Source organism: Neofelis nebulosa, chromosome 5, assembly GCF_028018385.1.
Source record: "Neofelis nebulosa isolate mNeoNeb1 chromosome 5, mNeoNeb1.pri, whole genome shotgun sequence".
In the NCBI taxonomy this organism is placed as follows: Eukaryota; Metazoa; Chordata; class Mammalia; order Carnivora; family Felidae; genus Neofelis; species Neofelis nebulosa.
In genome coordinates, this window is record NC_080786.1 from 109980380 (window position 1) to 110005337 (window position 24958).

Here is a 24958-nt window from a genome sequence, read left to right on the forward strand (position 1 = left end):
CATGTCTAACAGTGTATCGTGACCTCCAACATACCCTATTGACCAGTCAGCCTTGTGGAAAGAAAATAACTAGTGATATTGATGACCTATCAGACATTTTGCATTCATAACAAAAATACAAAAGAATACGTGATGAAAGCAGCAATGGTGGCCAGTTGAAGGCTGATATTCTGACAATGCAAGGAAAGAAGGAACAATGAAGAGATGGAAGACACAATGGTCCCAAAGAAGGTAAGTGTCTCCCACACTGCCTCCAACTCTGTTCCCTCTAGAGACAGTGCATACCACACACACACACACACACACACACACACACTATTTCATGTGTTGGGAGTGACGGGAGTGAGAAATGAGGATGTGCTCAAATCCAGCTGTCACCCTATCTCAACAGTTTCAGAGGCCTCAGAGGGGAACAGATTACTAAGAAACCCTGCCACCAACCTTTCTTCCATGTCAAAGTGAATTAGAGACCATCAAGGAAACACCCCACATTCCCATGCACACCTGTGCCTAAACATTTATCTGCATCCACTCCAGCAATTCAGTCTTCCTCTCCATTTTAGTGACAGCAGAGTCTCTTCTCTCTTCTCTAAACACTTCAAACAACACTCTAGATTCTGATGCTTCTGCATTTTGAAGGAACCATGTTTCATCCATTATTCCCTCTCTCCCCTACATCTTCATCCACTCCCCTTCCTTTAGCAAGTATGTGTACTCAAATCTCACTCATTCTCTAATTTTAAAAAACTCAAAATGCAACACACACACACACACGCACACACACACACAGAGGAATATTATTTAGCCATAAAAAAGAAGCAAATCCTAAAAAAAAAAGTAGAAGAAAATCCTGCCATTTGCTACAATATGGATGAAAACTGAGGGCATTGTTAAATGAAATAAGTCACACAGAGAAAACAAATGCTTTATGATCTCACATATATGTGGAATCAAAAAAAAAAAAACTCACAGATAGAGAACAGGTTGGTGGTTCCCAAGGGTAAGACATGGAGGTAGAGGAAATGGGTGAAAGGGTTCAAAACTTCTAGTTATAAATAAGTTCTGGGGATAATGTACAGTATGGTGACTATAGCTAACAATACTCTATTTTATATTTGAAAGTTGCTAAGAAACTAGATCTTGAAAGTTCCCTTCACAAGAAAAAAAAGTGCAAGGTGTTGGATGTTAAACTTATTGTAGTAATAATTTGCAATACATACATATATCAAATCATTGTGTTGTACATCCTAAACCAATATGATGTTATATGTCAATTATATCACAATAAAACTGGAAGGAGGGCTCCTGGGTGGCTCAGTTGGTTAAGTGTCCGACTCTTGATTTGATCTGGCTGAAGTCATGATCTCAAGTGAGATTGAGCCCCACTGTCAGCATAGAGCTCACTTGAGATTTTCTCTCTCCTCTCTCTCTACCCCTCTTTCTCCCTCTGTCTCTCTCTTAAAATAAATAAATAAAATTTAAAAAAAAAACCACTGGAAAAAAAAAACCTCCTACACCCTATATCTCTTTTAAGACTGTCACTTCACAGCCAGAATTCTTAAGATTTCAGTTCTCATTTGTCTTCATTTCCTTATCTACTCAGCCAACTGAACTGTCACTGCAGCTGATCTCACCAAAGTGATCAACAATCTTCCCGTCACTCAATATGAAAGACACTTGAAGTCATTGTATTATGGGACTGCTCTGCAGTACTGGACCCTGTTCACCAGACAAAACTCCTTGAAGTGCCATCTTCCTTTACCTTCCCAGACACTGTCCTTTCCTGGTTTTCCTCCATCCCCAGACTGAGCCCTCTTCCGACTAACAGCTATTGTCAGTTCCTCTCACTGGGGGTCCACATCACCGCTTCCTCTGTAGTCCTAACACAATGTTAATATTGAGTAAACCTCTGGAAATTCGTGTTGATACACCAGCTCCAATAATGCAGTGGTTCTCAACCCTAGCTCCTTTTTAAATTCATTGGGAACTTTTACAGAGGTATCAATACCCCAACTCATAGTATTTCTGATTTAATAGGTCTTGGATGAGTCCCAGGTACCAGTATTTTCTAAAAGATTTTCAGATGAGTTTAGGACTCACCACTAACCTTGCCACCCCATGCTGGGACTATAAGGATGGGAAATTTGCAAAATGCCTAACTATCATTTTAGAACTGAACCCTTCAGTTAGAGTTTAGATGGAGCTTTAGAATTCTGAGACAGAGTACATTTTAAGGGTCTTGTTCAAAGTTCTTATTGAACCTTGCTTACCTCTGGCTCATCCATTATCATGCAATCCCAGATTTCTCTTACCCTTGCTTAGCCAGGAGCTAGGAGAAAATAACAGGAGAAACCAACAAAGTCACACATTTTGTCAAATGAACAAGTAGTCTAATGTCTGCAAACATGGGAGGTTTTTCTTCCTCTCCCTTGCAAATCTGCCAGGATTCTTGGGAGTGCCTTTGCCCCACCTTCCCCCTAGTTTCCAAGTACCAACAGGCCCAAAACCTTCCAGAATCTCTGGCTTTTCCCCTCCCTTTCTGCCTTGAGGGTGCAGAGTCTGTTGTGTGCCTGGCTCACTCGAGAGATTCTGCCTGTTACCGTTTACGAGGGAAGCGTCTCTCACAGGGTTGGCGTGACCAGAGAGGAATGTTCACACCAAGGCAGTTTTCTTTGTTTCATGTGTTTAATTATTTGACTGCAGTTGTGGTTTCTGGGGGTTTAGGGTGAAGACGTGGGGAAGGAATTGGTCAAAAAGAGGGCTAGACGTGTTGAAACAAAACAACCATTAAAAGCTGAGACCCAGCCACATTAAGAAACAATTCCATCCACCTAGCCCACCTTTTCCTCCTATATTTTGCTACACACATCCACCCACTCACTTACTTATATTAGAAAGGGGGGAAGATATGTCACAAAGAGAGGTAATGTTTCAAAACTTCATCTTGAATTGTGACCAGTCTGTTCTTTTAAGGTAGTTTGGACAATCAATCATCTTAGGAGCAAGGGGACTAAGTCCTAAAGGTCTGAAAAGGGACTGTAAAAGATTCTGGAGATGTCATGTTGCCAGAATATTCAGGAGGCCTGGATCTTCCCCCTCCACCAGATCCTTCTCAGCAAAGCTACAACATCTTACCAGAAAAAAAAAAAAAAAAAAAAAAAAAAAAATTACTCCAAAGTTCAATTCATAAAAGCTCAGTCCTTAATGCAAAACTCAAGGTAGGACTGTGTATGGTACTCTGTATCGGGAATGGCTTAAGACCCTAGAATTTATGCTGCTGTTGGCAAAGATCACATTCTGCATATTTTACATATCAGAAGAGTGGGTTAAAGGGGAAGATAAAGGGAGGCAGAGAGGAGGCAAAGCACTGTTTGCAGAGGGCAACAAATTCAACCTAGGAGGGATTACTGCAAAACAAAGGCAATGGCCCTGGCATTTGCCAGAGGCAAGGGTTGCTTCTGCTGGTGATTTTAGGCTAGTTTGTCCCCCTTGTCTCCTACAAGAAAAGGGTAAAAGTTGTTCTGCGTAGGACAGTGCAACTCTGAGTAGTGGGTGACCTATTACTGAAAGCACATTTCAGTTCTGTCAGAAGAACTGCCTGAGAGAGCAGTGAGTTCCCCATGCTCTGCAGGTGGGGTAACTGCCGCTTGGAGTCATAGGGTGGACTCATGTTACAGCCACAGAGTCTTTAAGATGCCCTTTGGGCCAAAAAGTCAGTGACAACAGCAACATCAATGAATGGTTTCCCTACCCCCAGGAATCAATAAATCTACTCCATCTAAATCTTGCTTCCTCATTCCGATTTAAGCTTTTAAAATAAAACAAGTTCATTGACAAGGTTTGAGGATCTATGAAGTATTCAACACAGTGGTAGGTTTCCTGAAGGACAAAGTGTATTATGGAGAGAACGAGATTAGGGAGAAAGCTAAAGAATGGAGTCATCTAAATAGGAAAAATAGGGGCACCTGGATGGCTCAGTTGGTTGAACATCCAACTTTGACCCAGGTTATGATCTCATAGTTTGTGAGTTCGAGCCTGCTTCAGACCCTCTGTCCTCCTCTCTCTGCCCCTCCCCAGCTCACACACTCTCTCTCAAAAATAAATAAACTTTAACAAAAAAAAAAAAAAGGAAAAATAACTTTGAAAAAAATAGAAAAATCAGAAAATTCCAAACTCCCTGGAAATCTTCCTTTCTCCCTAATAATGATCATGGTGCCTCCTTCTTTTTAAAGAACGAGACTGCTCCAACATTGCCTGAGTACTCCCTGGTTTGACTCATTTTCACCCAAGGGTAGGGAGGGCAAAATTAGAGTGAGGTGTTGGTTGCAGTTCAGCCACACTTTTCAATGTACCCAGCCCACACTTGGTTCTGCGTGGGGTGTGGGTTTTATAACCGGCTGCCTCTCCTTGGTGATTAATGGAGTTCCACTGAAACTGCCTGTTCTCGACTCCTCCCATCTGGGATAAGAACCAATGATTCTCAGCCTAGAGCTGAGAGGTTGGTATGAAGAAGGCTCATATCTAGTAAAAGATGAGAGGGAATGAAGACCTGGCACCTTGCTAACAGTGCAATCCCTGGGTTGTTTTTCTGGACCCAGAGAGCGGTATAATGTGAACACCCTTATCAGATTCCATACGCTCTTGCTGGGCAAACAGGAAATTCAAATCTTACCCTCCCCTAGGCTTGCTATGGACCACAACCCACCCTCCACACAGCCTTCAGGTCTTTCTAAATTACAACCTGATCCTGGCTCTTCCCTGAGTTATTTCTGGGGATCCCTCTCTCCTACATATGAGCTCCTTTGAACAGGATTCAAGATGCTCCAAGACCCAGCTCTTGCCTCTTTCTCCAGTCTCAGTTCCACCCATTCCAGGTCTCAAACTCTTGCAAGTCAGTTGCTCAAAATTCTGTTTTATATCTCTGTCTTTTGTTCGTATCTTTCTCTCTTTCAGTGTTTGACAACCTGATGAACCCATACTATCCAAAGGTGTGATCAGCGGTTGTTCTGAGTTAGAGCAATGAGGGGCCAGTTTTCCTGGAGTAATATGTGCATGAAACCATGAGGAAATGGCATGTTCTTGCTAATGATGTTGTCATATGCAAGCAACTCACCTATGCTCCTCCAGATCTCCCTTTTTGTGGGAAATTAACAAAGCAATACCTATTTTGAAACCATTATATGTGGCCCTCTTTGACCTAGAAGGATTATGGAGGAAGACTTCAGGCAGTGCTTTTCCTTAATGCCCCTGAGGGAGAGAATAAAGGCAGCCCTGCCCTTTTCTCACAGGGTGTTAGGTAGCAAAGGCCTACTGGCTATTGAGACAACTACAGAGCATAGGGCATGGATCTGTGACAGTCCTATACTAATATCACGACCTTCCTCTCAGTCTTTGTCGCCACTTCTCTCCACCTCACTGACACCACTTCCACCAAGTTCAGTGTTTCAGGATCACTGGGCCTGGATTTAAGATTTAACGGAAAATAATCAAGTTACTTTGAAGGTTCATTTCTTTAAGTCTTTCTATCAAAGTCACATATTTTTTTGATACACTGGAGAAAATATATGTCTTTATCTGGCAGACATTGCTGACATATTTTCTTTTAGGTAATATGTGTGCTGTTTTACATCACAGAGCCCACCACCAGTTATTAATAATTCTTCATCTTGGTAAAGTACATCATATTTTATTCCAGAGCATGTATTGTTCCACTGGATCTTAGTATCAGTCCCCACTGCTCAAGACCTTCCTAAATTACAACCCAATCTTTTACCTCTTTGGTGGTTCCCTTTCAACCACACAAAGTCCGGACTCCCTTGCATAGCACGCAGGGCTCTCCAACATCGCTCTTCACTTCTCTCCAATCTCATTTCTTACCCTCCTGATTTCAAATTGTTGCAGTTGACCGAAGATATAATACTTTCTTATATATTGATGCCTTTCTATGTGTTTTCCTCTCTTGAATGCCCTTTTGATCTTTGTCCACCTGGTGACACTTATTTGTCCTTTGAGAACCAGCTCTAGTGTCTTCTGTTCTGTGGAACTCTCCCCCCACCCCCCACCCAATGGCAGAATTGATTACTCTCTCCTCTGACTCGCAATTTAACCTTGTACTTATTTCTACAGTAGCACTTGTTGCACTGTTTTGCAATAACTTCATTATGTCACTGGCTCCTCTAGTAAGCTATGAACTCCCCAGAACAAGATATTCATTGCATTGATTTTTAGATACTCATTGCTTGCACAACTATATTGTTGTTGATCTATAAATTATTTTTAAATGAGTGAATAAAAATGAATTGCAGAGGATTGGTAAGAAGAAGAATATAGGTCTGTTATTATTATGCCCATTCAACAGGAGAAGAAACTGGGCTAAATGCTAGTCCTACGAAACTGAAGGGACTTAAAGAAAATGCTTAGAATCTAACAGCTATACTACAAAACAGAAGGCAACACAGAATACTCAGGAGTCTCAGAGAGATTAATTTCCAGTTGGGAAGATATAGGAACTGTCATTATGTAGATTGTTAAAAATGAGTAAGAATTAAGCGGGAAAGAAGAGGGCCATATTAAAACCTCTCTGAAATGAAGGAGTAATAAATACAAATCAGTGAGAATAAGGAGGAAATCCTACTTCATAAGGAACAACATGGGCAAAGGCACAGAGCTGGTAAGTATTCAGGGAAGGTCATGTAGTTCACGTTAACCACAGTTAATGGCAGTGTCATGGGAAATAAGTCTGTAAGGTTAGGACAAACTCAATCAGGCAGATCCTTGACATTTTGACTCTGCAAAAGGGAAGCTCTGAGATTAGAAAATTGTTTTTCTTTATAAAAAGCTCTTTATAAAAGAGATTAAAACAATCAGAAATTGGAACTCCTCTAGCAGGATGGCTCATATTCTCAGCTCATATTTTACCACAATTTATGTTACTCAGCCTGGTCATCTGCCTCACTTGGCTTCAAATGACTTTAAGCTCTTTCCAAAACCAACTCCACTCTAAGGAGCAAACGTTTTTTGTTTTTCATGTTTTATTTTAAGTATTTTTTTAAGTGAGTGGGGGAGGGGCAGTGAGAGAGGGAGACATAGAATCTGAAACAGGCTCCAGGCTCTGAGCTGTCAGCACAGAGCCCAATGCGGTGCTTGAACTCACAAACCATGAGATCATGACCTGAGCCAAAGTCAGACAATCAGCTGACTGAGCTACCCAGGTGCCCCTAAGGAGCAAATGTTAACACCCTTGAAGGTACTAAAAAACAAAATGTTCTAAAATAGTGAAATCTCAAAAGGTTAAAAATAGCAATAATGTAGAAACATGCTTCCCTTTTGAAGGGAAAGAGCTGCGTTTGGATATACAAGTTCAGGTGTGTTTGTCAAAAAAGAAAATCTTATTACTTAAAAGTCAATAATGGGTATGTATAAAGTATACGTGAATCTGTGTGGGAAGGCATATACACATCAGAGATACGAAAACAAAGAATATAAAAACAATACATTGAGTGCCAAGTTTTTCTATTTCTCCATTGACAACCATAGCCTCTTACCCTTCAGATAAAAGCATCTGCCATTCGGTCACCAACCAAAACTAGAGTAATGATTTAACTTGCAAAATAATCATAAGGCACGATGGGGCCTGCTTTTTCCTTCACTACCTCCAAAGCCAATTCTATTCATACAAAAAATGAATTTGAGTTGTAGCAGATACTATCAGGAAGACGTAAAAAAACTTTCTAAAGTACCATATTTATTATTATTATTATTTATTATTCATATGTGGGCTTCTCCTGTGACAAAAAAAGAAAAAATATTTACTGGTCTTTCAGGAATGTTGTGAAATTTAAATAATTATGTGGCTGAAGCAACAGTTCCGTAAGTTTCAACTAATGTCCAGTGTTCTTTTTGTAGAATTAAGTAAAACCAGCTGCAGAAAACTACAGCTCACACTTTAAATAGCACTTTTTTACATAAAATTTGTCTCACAACCACAACAGGGCACTGGCAGAATAGCCTGGTTTTTTTCAGCCATTTTTTTCCACGAGTTCCTTAGCAAGGTTTTGGAGTAGCCTTCAGGGAATCTCACTGGTAAGACTGTAGACTCATGTGAATCCGAGACTCATAATTATCCAAATCATGTTTTGTGTTAGTAACTCAAATGTTCTCTCTTCTGTATTAAATAATGTATTTCCTTCTCCTTTTTTCTGACACTCAGCAATTTCTTAAGTTTTTTACAAAGACGATTTCCCTTTTCTGACCATCCTAACGTAGAGGTAGTCAATGTACGTACAACAACACAGGAGACTCCAGAAAAGTACTGCCCTAGTTGAAACAATGCCTAGAATCAGGACTTTTAAAATGCAAATTATAGGACTCACTGGTCAACAAAAGACTTTTCTCTGCAAAGAAGATGTTGTATGATAGTTCAGGCAGAGGATTAATGAAAGATAAGATGAACCATGTCACGACTGACATTATTTGTTTTGCCACCTCTCCCCACCTCAATTTCTTCATTATCAGAATCAAGATAACCTACCATGCACAGTTATTAGGAGAAATAAGTTGTGCCATGCTCCTGAAATCAGTTTGCAAAACAAAAAGGGTTTATGTAAGTATCATTGTTATCATTATAGTGAGTGAGAGAAGTTACCAACTTTGGGTATCATTCCAATAAAATGTACATAGGACGGGAGTTTGGGGGGTTGGAGAGAGTAAGGGAGGCACTGGCCACGTTGTGGAAAACACTGGGGCCAGAAGCCAAAGGGTGAAAGTTAGAGTCAGGATGAAGGCTCAGGAGACAATAGCCTCCCACAGAGTGGTGTGAAGGAAACAAAGCAAGTAAGACATACATACTAAAATCTATTTGCAGAAACATAAAAATTTGTATTTGCATAGGAACTTATCCTTTAGAGAGTGTTTGCTAGAGACGCAAGCATTGTCATTGAAGCTCAGCCTTTTTAGCACAATGTCAAATAAGATATTTGCCCACACATGCTTTTGCCAAAGTACAGACAGGCAGGAGTCTATGAAGAGAAATGCCTCAGGTTGTTTGCTTTTGACAGGCTCAACTTAACCTACTCCTCCAAATTAGATTTGTTTTTCCTCCTCACTGTCTCCTATTAAATCTCATGTCTGTCCTACTTTGGGAGAGTCCAATCAGTAATGGACAGTAATTGTGATGTCATCCTGAAAATATTATCTACCCCAGCAAAAGTATATAATTTATTGCGTCTATTGTATACCAGATACTTTACATATGCATTACCATTCAATCCATGCAACTTATGGGTGATAACATTTTACAGGGGAGAACACAAAGGATTGAATAGCATACTCAAAGTCAAACAACTAGGACATTCTCCCTGTACTGTGTGAATGGTTCCACTGTCAAGGCTGTTTAGCAGAAAAGAGAGGCTGTGAGACTCTAGGTTCTACCCAAGTGATTCTTTAGCCAAAAACTTTGAGTAAAACTTTCTGAGCTTGGTGATAGCAGGATTTAGAGTACTGAACTCTAGAGAGACAAGGGACAGGTCAGAGGTCCTCTCACACCCCCTTTACATATGAAGTTCAGTGACGTATTAGGGAAAAGTAGCACTGGATTATCCTGATCTAGCGATATAAAACCATATAACCACTTGAAAGAGAATGATAAATGTGCCCCAATGCTTCTAAGGCTCCTTTCTCCTTGTATTCCATAAATCCTTGGTTTTCAGCATACTGTTCTAATTTTCCAAACTAAAGGTAACTATGTCTGATTATTTAAAAATAATACAAGGGGCGCCTGGGTGGCGCAGTCGGTTAAGCGTCCGACTTCAGCCGGGTCACGATCTCGCGGTCCGTGAGTTCGAGCCCCGCGTCAGGCTCTGGGCTGATGGCTCGGAGCCTGGAGCCTGTTTCCGATTCTGTGTCTCCCTCTCTCTCTGCCCCTCCCCCGTTCATGCTCTGTCTCTCTCTGTCCCAAAAATAAATAAAAAACATTAAAAAAAAAAAATTTAAAAAAAATAAAAAAAAAAAAAAAATACAATTTTTGCTAATTCCCTCAGCCCTAGAAATGACATGAAATTACTCTTGTCGGTTTCAGGAACTCTTTTATTCAAAAACAAACCACAGCAATCCCCCATCCTTGTAACAGATAACACTATGCTGAGGCATTTCTGCAGTCCGCCCCAGGGTTTAGGTGTGCTTCCCTCGCCCCCGAATATCCCAAGATCAAAACAGTACCTGGGAAATGGTTGTTTTAAAGGTCTCTCTAAAAATTTCATGCTTCTCAGCCATATTACATAAGTTAGCTATTATTCAATGAAACTTCAGTGAGAATCCTCAGCTACCATCACTTCTCCCCTCCTCCACCAGACACCCCTAATTCCAGAGCTCCTTCAGCAGAAAGATGCTGCAGACATTGAGACCAAGACTACCTTTTAGAGACCTGAACCAAACCTGGAGAACTGAACTAGCCTTTGGGAATTCAACTCATAGCAGAAAGCAGATTAAGAGACAGGATTCCACATATCTGTCCACCTCTTCAGGCAGCTGTGCATCTTTTCTCTCCACTCTGCCCCCTTTGTACAACCACAAGTGAAACACGTCCAGACTTTAGACTGGCCCTACCCTTACAGCCAGGACGTAAGTCATAGCAGAAGGCTGCAATCATACACTGCATTGATTACTGCACTAATGCACTCCCCAGTGCGTCTGTGGTGCTCCACACACTCAGTTCAGTGGAATCTGTATCCCAGCAGAATTTAACAGTACAGTTTCCAGCCCACTCCTTATGCTTTTCCTAAGCCTGACTCCTTCTCGGGTTCCACCTATGCTTTTGGCTCATGAGTGTTTTCCATAAGATCAAATGGACATCCAGACATCAAAAATGAGGTTTGAGACAGATGGTCCCAGTTTTTTTGGACTGTTTTTACGCAGGTACTTTGGTGTGTCAACAAACTCAGAATCCCAGGGACTCCTTCCAGAATGATCCCATTGTCCTTTTCTGCTCCAACAATCCAAGAAAAGAGAATTTTCCTTCTTTGTGCATCAAAATAACCCAGAGAGATTGTTAAAAATACACCTTCCCAAGTTCCGTCCCAAGTTTACTGAGCCAGGATATCCAGGAGTAGAAACCAGGGATGTTTGTTTTAACAAGCTGACTTGTAATCCTAGTGAAAATGCAGATTTGAGAAACATCGCTATGGCCTAAATTAGTAACATGAAAATCTGAAATCAGGGTGCTAAATACCTTCTTTCCAACTTAGATCTTTCCTAGAATATAGAATTGTCCTAAAAGATGACAGTTTCCTTTCAGAGAGCTCCAAGATTACACTTTCAGGCAAATCAACTGAGAGGAGGCAGATTCCCACTTAGACCCTAATCCTGGTCCTACGGAGATGAAAACAATTTCCTCCCTTCTCCCACCTTCTTTCACTCTGAACAAGAGCTGGCTGATTACAAATATGATTGCTTTATTAATAAGAATCATATCCTATGTTAGTGTTTGCTTTTTTACAATGAAATGACAGGATTAGTCGAACAGTTATTTTTAGAGGATTTAATGTCTTCATTTCCACAGAGGACTATATCTCCACTTTAATGGCAAATATGCTGCACCCAAACACCTTGGGACTAAGATCCCTGGGGTGAAAGTCCATAAAGTTAATAGGACACTGAGCACAACTGATAAATAGCTAACAGTGTGACCTGTAGCCAGTCCAAACCTGAACACATAACGATAGCTTTGACTTTACTCTGAGCCTCAATAGAGAGGAAGTTCAAAGCCAGTTAGCCACTAATGGGAAATTCATGTTCACTTTCAACATCCCCTGGTTTTCCCTTTTTTACTTCCATAGTTGTAAGTTGAGTTTCTATACGCAAGCAGACAGCCCTGGGTAAGCCCAGTTGAAATAAAGCCAACTAACCAGGTCATACAGATACAGATGTGTAGTGACTGATAAAAGGTTGGAGAGAACTTCAAGTGACCACACAAAATAGAATCATCAGCTTCTCATGAAAATGGGAGAGTAGTTGATCAAAATTTTTCTAAAACATCAAAAAAGATAAATGGAGAATGGATTTGTATAAATTATTAAAGTGCTCAGGGAATAATATAGTAAAAACTTTCTTCATTGATGCATTCAGCAAATGTATATTGAGCACCTACAATATGGTCAGCACTATGTTAGGCACTGAGAATTCAAAGGTGAATAAGAGACAGACTTGGCCTCAAAGAGCTGTGTTTCTAGTAAGTGGAGACAAGTATGTGAGCATTGGTGTGCAATAAGGGACTATGGGTGTTATGGCAGATGGGTGGTAGGTAACTATGGAGACAAAAAAGGGAATAGTCCAGTGGTCTTTGGGAAAGTAAGAGACAGCCTTCAATATATAGTCTTCAATAATTAGTAGGTGTTCACATAGCAGATGAAGTGAAGAAAGGCTTTCAGGGCAACATGAACAAAAGCATAAAGACAAAATATATGGCACATTCATAAAATGTCAAATTTTGGGACAACTGGAACATCGCAGAGTGCAAGGAACAAGACCCCATAAGGATGACTCTGAAGAAGTAAGCAGGGGCCTCATGAAGAGCTCTGAATGGCATGCCAAGGTCCTGAGGCTCAATAGGGTCCCACTGAAGAGCGGTAAGTGTTGGAGTCTTAGAAAGTTCTCTCTGGGTGAAATGTAGAGATGAAATATAAGCAAAGAAGCATCAGAGGTATGGAAATCAGTGTGGAGGCCATTGCAATGATCTAGACAAGATCATGAAGGCTGAATTAAAGCAGGGATAGCGAAATAGAGACGCATACACATGTTAAGAGCTACTAAGAGAGTAGCAATAATAGGCTACTGACAAAAATCCAACTGACCTACTGTCTCTCTTTTTATTCTTTTTTTACTTATTTTTTTTTTTTTTTTTTAGAGAGAGTGTGTGTGCAAGCAGGGGACAGGGGCAGAGAGAGAGAGAGAAACTTAAGCAGACTCTATACTCAGCACGGAGCCCAACACGAGGCTTGATCCCACGACCCTGGAATCATGACCTGAGCCGAAATCAAGGGTCAGAAGCTTAATCTACTGAGTCACCCAGGTACCCCACTCTTTTATTCTTTTTTTAACTTTTAAAAAGACTTCTTTATTTCATTTTGACTCTTAAAAGTAGTCAAGTTATTTACTGAAATGATTCCATGGGGCATAAATTCCATGTGAGGCATCTGTCTAAACTCAATTTCATTTCTCTGATAAAGTACACAGGAGCGCTACTGAGCAGAAAGACAACTGAAATATAAACAAGGTAGGATGGAAAAGAAAAGAAGAGCCCAGGGTAATGTAAGATACTCAATTCTCAGTAGTTGCCAGAAGTCAAAGATTGAGAGTAGAATTTGACTACAAATTTGTGGGGGGAGTGGACAGGGAACAGATAAAATTGTTCTATATCTTGACTATTGGGGTAGTTACATGACTCTTTACTTTTGTAAAAAATTCCTAGACCTAGACACCAAAAAGAATGAATTTCTCAGAATAGCAAAATGAGAAGGGAAACCTACTTACTCTTGTATATGCATTCATTCATTCAACGAATACACATTTTCAACAAATAGCACATACTTCATGCCAGAAACCATTACATGTTAGATGCATGGTGGGAAATGGGCCCCATGGGGGCTGCAGCACAGTGGAAAAGATATCTGTTAAATAAATATTTCTGTAAATTCAGTTACAGATGTGATAGAAAAAAATAAAGGGCAACATATTATGAAAGCATACAACAAACTTCCCTGAAGTGGTGATATTAAAGCTAAACCCAAGGGGGCACCTGGGTGGCTCAGTCAATTAAGTGTCCAACTTCGGCTCAGGTCATGATCTCACGGTTTGTGGGTTCAAGCCCTACATCGGGCTTTGCACTGACAGTGCAGATCCTGTTTGGGATTCTCTCTCCCTTTCTCTCTGTCCCCTGCTTCACTGCTCTCTCTCTCTCTCTCCTCAACGTGAATAAATAAACTTAAAAATTTTTTTCTTAACAAAAAATAAAGTGTTAAGAACAGCATCTAGAATATTAAGTATTCAATAATAGTAAGTTATTATTATTACTACTACTCTTTATTTGTAAACACTCTTTATTAGAGAGAAGAGATGGCTGTTAGACTTGATTTTTAGAAAGAACATAGAGGAACTACACTCCACCTCACCAAATTAACTGCCTATGAATGGGACCAGAGTCCTAAACCATAAGATGGGACTCATGTGGACTAAAAATGTTTTTTCAGCCCAAAAAGAAACTTTGAGGCTCCTCCTTGCTAAATCCATATCTGTTTACTTAATTTAATCCTTAAAATCATATCATGTTAGGGGTGTCTGGGTGGCTCAGTTGATTGAGCATGTGACTTCAACTGAGGTCTCACAGTTCATGAGTTCAAGCCCTGCATTGGACTCTTTGATCTCAGCACAGAGCCCGCTTTGGATTCTCGCCACCATCCCCCCTTTCTCTTAAAAATAAACATTAAAATTTTTTTTAATTAAAAAAAAAAACATATCATGCAATCTTTCACATGTGATGGAACAACTGGTATTGAGCTGAGCCTTCTGCCATAACTAACAAAATTGGAGACAATTTATGAGGCAATTGTTTTAAGCATTGGACAACAGGAAACACAACACTATGACCCCTGACAGAGGAGAAACTCATAAGGTAAGCTCCATGATTTCCCTGGATCTCTACCTGGGCACAGTTATCCAACCACAACATAGCAAGCTAGAATCCAAGCAGAGCACAGTTGTCCTGCTGAGCTGAAGAGGCAGAGATCAGAGTGCAGGGAAACCAAAGCAGTAATAATCTGTAGGGCAAGGCACCAGAAAGTTAAAGGAGGGGTATCAAAGGTAAAGAGAAGGGAGAAGCTCAGAAGTTGTGCAGAAGTTGCCCAGTAAATCCCTGGCTCAAGGCTAAGATGCACATGCCTATGGCCAGACTCCCTAAGGCTTACAGTAACTTTGGAGAGCGATTACCACAGAGACAAGAGTAGGATAGAGATACTAACCAAACAGTGCTAGTAGACAGGGAAGTTCTGGCCAAGCCAGAGTGACAAGACCTTGTTATCAATTTATTATACCATACATCTATCTGAGATACAAGAAAAAATTAGAACCATCCTCTAGGGTAAGGTCCATTTCAGGCCCACCCTAACAAAGTCTAAAACTAAACGTTTAAAAGATCTGCAGTAAAAACTGAAGTCAGAGGTTGAGACCTGCCAAGATAGAGGGTGTTGGGAAATATATTGAGCTTTCCAAAGATGTACCCTAGCAAAGCATAAAGTCAAGCCAACAGAAGCACAAGGTAATCAATCAGTAAATGAGCTGCCTAACAGAAGAAAATGTAACGCTTCTCAAAGAAAAATAACAAAAGTCTAGAACCTATACAATGCATCAATTAATGTCTAGTACACAATAAGAAAAATTACTAGGCAAACATGACCCATAGTCAAGGGAAAAGCACCAGTCCCAACATTACTAAGATGAGGTACTTAGAAGACAAGGGCTTTAAAGCAGCTGCTATAAATATGGTTCAAATAATTAAACTGTGTGTGTTCAAAGAATTTAAAAAAATATGAACTTAATGAATAAAAATATAGGGAATCTCAGCAGGGAAATGTAAACTGTAAAAAGAACTAAATTGAAAATCTAGACTGAAAAGTACAATGACAAAAAAAAAAAATAATGGCACATCAGACATGGAAGAAAAATGTCCCTGATGAACTTGAACATAGGAAGACAGATCTATAGAAATTATCCAAACTAATGAATAGAGAGAAAATAGATTGAAGATAAGCAAACACATCCAAAAAGACCTATAGGAAAATAGAAAATGGTCAAAATATATGTAATTAGAGATTTAGAAAGTAAAGATGAAAATGGAGCTAAATAGACTTGTTTACAGAAATGACAAAAAGACAAACCACAGACTGGGAGAAGTTTTTGTAACATGTTTATCTGACAATGGACTCAGAGCTAGAATATATTTTAAAGCTTTTACAACTCAATAATAATAATACAGAAAATCTATTTTTTAATGGGCAGAAGACTTGAATGACACTGCACCAAAGAAGGTATATGAATGGCTAAAAGGTACAAGAAGAAATGTTCAGCATCATTAGTTACCATGGAATTGCAAATCAAAGCTACAATAAGATACCATTAGAAAGGGTAGCATATAGGGGCACCTGAGTGGCTCAGTCAGTTAAGGGTCCAACTTTGGCTCAGGTCATGATCTTTTGGTTTGTGAGTTCAAGCCCTGCATTGGGCTCTGTGCTGAAAGCTCAGAGCCTGGAGTCTGCTTCTGATTCTGTGTCTCCCTCTCTCTTTGCCCGTCCCCCCACTCTCATTCTGTCTCTCACTCTCTCTCAAGAATAAACTAAGAAAGAAAGAAAGGAAGAGAGGCTAGCACTTAAAAAAACTGACAATAGCAAGCATTGAGGAAGATAGACAATAGTGAGGTCTCCTCCACATTGCTACTGAAGGTGAAAATTGATACAACCACTTTGGAAACCAGCTTGACAGTTTCTTTTAAAGTTAAACGTATGCTTATCATATGGACCAGCGACTCCATGCCTAGTCTCCATATGAAACAAAACTCTATCTCCACACAAAAACTGCTCATAGCAACTTTATTTATAAAGAGTCAAGAATTGGAACAACCCCAATGTCCACCAATAGCCATTGTTGAATGGCTAACAAATTGTGCTATGAACACAATAAAATACTACCTAGCAATAAAAATATAACTACTAGTAAATGCAACCATGTGGACGAATCTCAAAAACATCATGCTGAGTGAAAGAATCTGAATGCAAAAGAACACAGTCTGTACGGTTCCATTTATATGGCGTGCAAGAGAGGCAAACTAATCTATAGTGATAGAAATCAGATCAGTGGTTGCCTGGAACAGTGAGTGGAAAGAGGGATTGCCTGCAAAGGGGTGTGTATAAGGAAACTACATTACATGTGTGATAAAAATGTGCTACATCTTGACTCTGGTGATGGTTATATGGGTGTACGCATTCATTGAACCATACACTTAAAGTGTATACCTTTTATTGTATATAAACTATACCTCGCAAAGTTGATTTTTAAAAGGATAGTTGCCTAACTCTAAATTAGAAGCCTTATCTTCATCATCATCCTACAATGAGTCATTCAGCAGTAAATTTTACAAGGAGCAAGTTCTTTATGAATCACACACAGGCACCCCAAATAAATGTCTAGCCATTTGTGTTATACACGCATGGCTGGGGAAACAGCTGCCCATAAACTAGCCCCTGCCCATCATCCCTGATACTGGGCTACAGAAGAAACTGTAGCTTCAGTTCTCATGTTCCTCAGCATCTTCATTAATTATTTGTTGACCAGTTCCTGTAATAAGTAAGTGTCTGCATTTATTTTATAAGTAAGTTCTACCATTTGAAATCTTGGCTGCTGCAGAGTTTAGGGGTACATTCCCTACAAAATCTGCCCCAGTCTCATACCAGAGGTAATCGTTAGTCTGACGGCATAGTGAACCAACACTAATGCTTGTCAGATAAGCTATCCTAATTAACTTCCCTGCTCAAGGACCCTCTTAAAGCCTTTTTTGAAAACACAGGCAATAAGAAAACTAGGCTTTCCTCTCCTTGAAATTTTCCTATCTGCAGTCAGAAACTGATGGACAAAAAGCAAAGCATCCTGAACTCAGGGCACTGCTAGCCCATGAAATGACCACGTGTGCAAAGATGAGTGCCTCTATCTACTTACAGATTTGGAGCCTTCCTAAGGCAGCAGGATGCTCACTTCAGCAGCACATATACTAAAATTGGAATGAAACAGAGAACATTAGTACCACCCCTGCACAAGGATGACACACAAAATCCTTAAAAAACAACAACAAAAAGAAAAAAAAAAAAACATTCATAGAAAAAGAGACCAGACTTGTGTTTATCAGAGGAAGAGAGTGGGAGTTGGAGAAATTAGATGAAGGTGGTCAAAAGTACAAGCTTCCAGTTAGAAGTAAGTACTGGTAATGTAATGCACATGATGTCTATAGTTAACACTGCTGTATGCTATACCTGAAAGTTACTAAGAGAGTCGATCCTAAGAGTTCTCACCACAAGGAAAAACAAAAAAATGTTGTGACTATATGAGGTGATGGATGTTAAGCTAAACTTACCGCAGCAACCATTTCACAATGCATAGATGTTAAGCCACTATGCTGCACACCTTAAACTTACATACAGTGTTGTATGTCAATTATATCTCAATAAACTGGGGAGAAAGGAATAGCAGGAAATGCATAAAATTTCACTATAAGCTCAAATCCTGTGTTATCTATTGTATTAGTTTTTCTCTGGTACAATTTGCATAGCAAATTACCACAAACTTAGCATCTTAAAACAACATCCATTTACTATCTTACAGTTTGGCAGGTCAGAAAGCTAAGTGGCGTTGGATGTATTCTCTGCATCGAGGATAACATTCTCTGCATCGAGGATAACAAGGCCAAACTTCAGGAGCCGCCTGGGCAGGACTGCAATCAGAAGGTTCTGGAGAAGAATCTGCTTCCAAGCTTATTCAGCCTGTTGGCAGGATTCAGTTCCCTGGGCAGGTCAGACAGAGATCCCATTTTCTTTCTGGCTATCTGGAAACTACCTGCACTCCTTGACTCATGGTCCCCCTTCCTCCACCATCAAAGCCCATAATTGTAGGTTTAATCCTTCTCAGGAATAGAATCTCTCTGACTTCCTCTTCTATGACCAGCCAGAGAAAATTCTCTTCTTTTAAAGGGCTCATGTGATTAGACCAGGTGCATCTGGATAGTCTCCCCATCTTATTGTGGGGAGACTCTCTCTCTCTTTCTCAAAAATAAATAAACATTTTAAAAATTTAAAAAAAAAGATTTTTCTCTCTCTCCATCTGCTCCTCTCCCCTGCTCAAGCACACACACTCTCTCTAATAAAAATAAATAAATAAATAAATAATAAAAATAAATAAATAAAGTTGTCTTTAAAAACAAATGCTACTACTCAGTAATTCAGAGCCTACTTCCCAGATTACAGTAATTAAGACTGAGATACCATAAAAAATACCAGATTTAAAGTTGAAGGAACTGTGTTTAAATCCCAAGGGTTCAGGGCAGAGAGAAATCAGAATGAGCTGGGAATAACTTCATAGAAGTAGCACCTGAGGAGAGCTTTCTAGGATGAAGAGAATTTGGGTAGGCAAGAGCATGAGCAGAGACAGGAACGAACAGGGCATCAGCTGAGTAGTGAGGAGACCCACCTGACAGCCTGAAATAATGGAAGGTCAGACAGATGGGGTAAACTAAAGAAAACATGGCTTTGTAAATCAGAAGAGTTTGCATTTGATTCAGTGAGCAACACTGAGACTTTGAAAGCTTCTTAGATTTCATAAGAGTATACTAGTTAGAAATTGTTGGATTGGTGAGAAAAATAAGATTAGAGGAAGAGTAATTAGAAAGCTAGGAGAGACACAAATTGTTCATCTGTTAGAAATACATACTGACATTCTATGAGGAGTGGGGTGGGCTTTAACATCTTCAAGAAAAAAGTAAGGGGATTGAAATACAAATGGTAAAATGATTACAATGGATGGAGCTTCCTGATAGGTTCTCAGGGCTTCAATATACTATTCTACCTACTTCTGCATGTTTGAACGTTTCCATAATGAAATTTTTTTTAAGCCTATTGTGGTAATCAAGGAGTGAAGTCATAAAAACCTAGACATGGGTGGTGGCAGGAAAATAGAAAAAGAAAGATGAATTCAACAAATATTTTGGCCTTGGTAACAGGTCATGATCTTGAGGTTCATGAGTTCATGATATAACAACTTCAGCTGAGGGAAGGGGAAAAAATGGACTCATTTATACAGTCTTGTAAATAAAATGTCTTAAAAAGGAACCTGTCAACCTGAGCTTTCAATGAAGTGCCTCATCAGTGTGTATGATCAGAATGTGCATAGAAATTAATAATCTGTGTAAGTTAAATTTCCACCTATAGATCTTTTTCTCTGTCTACTGCACCACATGAAAAAACTGGAGAGATTTTTATTAAGTTTAGAGAGTCTGTTTAGAAAAAGCTGACTATTAAAAATATAGCTTTGTTTAGTCCATACAAAAAATAATTTTGTAAGGCCCTAGAAGTGTCTCGTTTATTTTTTTTTTATACATGGCAATATAGTATATTAATTTTAAAGTTTTCCACGTGTTGAGTCCAGAAACTTATCTAAAAAATTACCCAGGTGGGGCACCTGGGTGGCTCAGTCAGTTGAGCCTCTGCTCATGATCTTAAACTCTGTGAGTACCAGCCCCACGTCAGGCTCTATGCTGAGAGCTCAGAGCCTGGAGCCTGCTTCAGATTCTGTGTCTCCTCCTCTCTCTGCCCCTCCATCTCTCATGTTCGCGCATGCTCTCTCTCTCTCTATCTCAAAAATAAACATGAAAAATTTAAAAAAAAATTACCCAGGAATCTTCTGGGTACAAGCACCCAAAAGTCCCAAATGCTTTCTTGTTTTCTGAAGTGATATATTTGTAATTTTCTACAAAATTGCTATCCTGAAGATGAACATTCCTTATTTCCATATCTGCAAGGGCCTAAAAAGGAGAATTTTTTGACAATTTTAATGTAATTTTAGAAGGAATACTTCTTGGGGCAAAAAAGGAGGAGAAAGGCTTTTCAAAGATGAATGAAAGTGATACCCAAAGTAAAAAAAATCATTCGGAGCCATTTCAGAAAGACAGGCCTTGATGGGCAGATTCCCACTGAGACAAATGCTCAATCTCAAACCCTAAGCCCCTGAAAGGAGCAGTTCACCTGCAGAGAAGCTGATCCTGAGGCCTTCCACAAGAGACAACTGAGACAGCAGCCCGCACTCTTACACAAGCACCTGAAGCTGAAGACCTGCAGAGAGACTGTTTGGCTGCAGATACAGAGAAAAGGCCATGTGCGTTAAGACCCCACTAATTGAGAAAATAAACAGTGATTTCAAATGTATGCTACAAATCAACTAAGCTAAGGAATCTAATATTATTTCAGAATCTTAGATCTGTCCCTGTTGTCAAGCCCTAAGGTGCTAAGCTGTTCCAATAGGAGACATATGTTGCATTCAGGTACCAAGAGGTACCCAGAGCTATTGAAATCTCTACTTTCAATTAAATAACCAGAATCCTGCCACTTGAAAAAGTAATATCTAGACCTAAAACACTATATTGCAATGGATTTAGGCAAAGTGGATCAGTATTTATTGTCTGAAACCATGGACTTCCTGGAGTTGATCTTTCACTTTCAAATGTCTGTGGTTTCCTGATTTTATCATTACAAGGTCAGATGTCAAAAATGAAGGCGTGTAATTTATGATCATGTTGCTTTTTACATGGGCAGCTCTAGGTAGTGTGATCAAGGTAAAGAGTAGCAAATTTCTTCACATGTGTACCAGAGAATGGAATGACTGATGATAATCAAAGAAGCTTTGCTGTAAGTTTCAAAAAAAATTAAAGTTCTTTTAACCATTATAATAATTTTTTTAAGTTTACTTATTTGAGAGAGACAGAAACAACGTGAGTGGGGGAGGGGTGGAGAGAGAGAATCCCAAGCAAGCTCCTCACTGCCAGCACAGAGCCCGACATGAGGCTCGAACTCCTGAAACCATGAGATCATGACCTCAGTCGAAACCAAGAGTCAGACGCTTAACTGACTGAGCCACCCAGGTGCCCCAAACGTTATAATAATTTTTAAATTACAGATCAATAATTATTTTATCGTTTCTACTAAAGTTTATCAACGTTAAATGAGTCTCCTGCTCAATGCCAGGTATTACAGCTAATAAATGAAATGGAGATGATGTATCCTCCATTAAGTCAATTTTGTATAAAAAATGCTCATAGATTCTGAAGACGAGACTACAGGATTGCTCAAAAAGAAGTATTCACCTTAATCATTTTATGAAAAGAATAATGATAGGAGAAAAGATTACAAAGCCTCTTTCCCTGGTGTAGTAGGTTAAATGGTGGCTCCCAAGAAGACATGTCCACATCCTAACCCTCAGAACCTGTGAACATTACCTCATTTGGAAGAAGGGTCTTTGCACATGTAGTTAAGAATCTCAAGATGAAGTCATGCTGGATTATCTGGTGGGCCCTCAATCCAATGGCAAGTGTCCTTTAAGAGGCACACAGAAGGAGAAAGCCATGTGAGATGGAGGCCGAGACTGGAGTGATGCCACCACCAGCCCAGGAACGCCTGCCTGGAGCTGCCAGAACCTGAACCAGGCAAGGACAGATTCTCCCCTAGAACCTTTGGAGGAAGCATCGTCCTGCCAAAACCTTCATTTCAGAATTCTGGCCTCCACAACTGTGAGAGAATAAATTTCTCTCGATTTCAACCACCGGGTTTGTTCTCCCCTAGAACCTTTGGAGGAAGCATCGTCCTGCCAAAACCTTCATTTCAGAATTCTGGCCTCCACAACTGTGAGAGAATAAATTTCTCTCGATTTCAACCACCGGGTTTGTGGAAATTTGTTACATAGTCTTAGGAAACTAATGCACCTGAGGATTAAAAACCAAAATGACCCTAGAAAAGTGTTTCCTGAAAGCAAAAAAAAAAAAAAAAAAAAAAAAAGACAGGTTCAATGACTCCTGATCTCTCCTTCAAAGCTGGTTTCTATGACATGGGATCCAACGTGCCTGGCTCGTAGCAGGCATTCATCAGTTTGCTACCTTATCCCCCCGGGTATTCCAGGAGCCCATTCTGTTACCACCATATGGCCACTGCCCAGCCACACGTACTCTCCAAAGTCAGCATTTCCTAAATAATTTAGACTAAAACTGTGCACTAAAATCATCTTCACATATACCTGCCAGGAGCCCTGAAAACCCTGGAAATTCTGACTCAGGAAGTCTGGGGTGGGGCCAAGGCACTTGCACATTTAATAAGCTTCACAAAGGATGCTGATATCCAACAAAGACCGAAACCTTGAAACTTGGGCATTCAGCAGCTGAAACCAGAGTTGGTATAAAGCTGAAGTATGAAAGTATTTCTGCACTAAAAACGTGTAAACTCCATGTGAATAATAAAATATTTATACATTGAAGTATAAACTATGCTGAGAAAATATAAATTAAAAAGAGAGCTATAGAGGCGCCTGGGTGGCTCAGTTGGTTAAGCGTCCAACTTTGGCTCAGGTCATGATCTCACAGCTTGGGAGTCCATGCCCCACGTCGGGCTCTGTGCTGACAGCTCAGAGCCTGGAGCCTGCTTCAGACTCTGTGTTTTGGTCTCTCTCTGTCCCTCCCCTGCTCACACTCTCTCTCTCTGTCTCTCAAAAAAAGTTAACATTAAAAAATAAATAAATAAAAAGAGAGCTGTAAAAGTAAACTCAATTTGAGAATTACTTCCTTGGACACCTGGGCGGGTCATCAGTTAAGCATCTGACTCTTGATCTCACCTCAGGTCTTGATCTCAGGGTCATGAGTTCAAGCCCTGCATTGGGCTCCATACTGGGTGTGGAGCCTACTTAACAACAACAAACAACAACAACAAAAAAAGAGGAAGTATTTATTTTCTCTCTACCACGTGTCAGATACTATGCTACTCATCACATCTGATGATAAATAAGATGGCCACTCCCCTCCTCTCAAGGGCAAATCCAGGGCACTACCAGAAAAAACAAAAACCCAGTAGACTGGTCTCATCTGAAATCTCTAATCTGAAACCTCATATCCAGGCCTGATCTCAGAGGAACCATTGAGAACTTAGCCAGTGGATGAAGTTGATTTCTCCCTAAGGTCACATTCAATACAGAACTGATATTATCATAAAATGGATGTGGTACTGAGTTTAAGAAGTTGACATTTATTAAAGGTTAGAGGAGTTTGAGGAAATTCTTTCCTGATTAAGTAAAAACAATTAAATGTTACTGATTTGATTAACAAATAGATCTGTAAAATTTGGTCGTTTGAGGGGAATCCTTCATGAAATACCAAAATTATGGTACTAGAGTTAGTCCTTTACATTTTCTTAAATTTTTAAAAATGTTTTATTATTTATTTTTGACAGAGAGAGAGGGACAGAGTGTGAGCAGGGGAGGAGCAGAGAGAGAGGGAGACACAGAACCTGAAGTGGGCTCCAGGCTCTGAGCTGTCAGCACAGAGCTGGAGGCAGGGCTTGAACTCCCAAGCTGTGAGATCATGACCTGAGCCATAGTCGAATGCTTAAATAACTGAGCCACCCAGACGCCCCTAGAGTTAGTCCTTTACAAAAGGAACCACCTGATTTTAAAAAGAGTACAACTATGCCCATTTTCGTGAAATGGCATTTTCGTCTCATTGATGTCATTATTAGATTACACGGCTGAGTCAGGTTCCAAACTATAAGTCACTAGGTCATTATTACTTAATAATAGAACTCTGGCTTGAGGCATTACTTCTTCCCAGAATCAATGATCCCAACCAATATTTACATACATTCATTCACTCATTTAACCAATTCTTTTCATGAGCTCCTTCTATGTGCCAGGCACTGAGGTTGCAGCAGTGAGCATGAAGTCTTGGTTTCTGTGGGGCTCATTCTTCAAAACAACATCCCATCAAGAGCCACCCCACATACCTCTGCAGCAGAGGTATGTTATCAATCACAGCACCCTCTCCTGCCAAGCCCCTGGATGGCCTGAGGATGTTTCTCAACATGCCCTTCATGAGAATGCTTCCAGTAAGAGGTAGAACACAAGATGAAATTGGCCATCCAGATACTAACAAAACTACACTGAACCACTGGTGGTTTCCCCGAAATACAATTGCCTTGGTTCACATCATTTTCTGTTTCTGTCCCTTTTACCACCCCTCCTCCTCGTCATCTATGAACATCCAAATCAACTCTTGTGAAGGCACAGCTCAAATGCTCTAACTTGAAGTCTCCCTTGTTCTCCCCTTTGAGATATAAATTCTTCTGGA

General features: G+C 40.0%; 1 long non-coding RNA gene and 1 other non-coding gene across 2 annotated transcripts; one reads left to right on the top strand and one right to left on the bottom strand.

Moving 5' to 3' along the window:
- Positions 1–16: 16 nt before the first annotated feature.
- LOC131512611 (uncharacterized) lies at positions 17–22398 on the bottom strand. Its single transcript, XR_009262210.1, has 3 exons — positions 22073–22398; positions 17755–17806; positions 17–2329 (listed from the first exon to the last, which is right to left on the bottom strand). It is a non-coding gene; the product is annotated as an uncharacterized LOC131512611 (long non-coding RNA).
- On the top strand, positions 17783–17889 carry LOC131513274 (U6 spliceosomal RNA). The gene has a single exon (XR_009262501.1). It is a non-coding gene; the product is annotated as a U6 spliceosomal RNA (small nuclear RNA).
- Positions 22399–24958: the final 2560 nt, after the last annotated feature.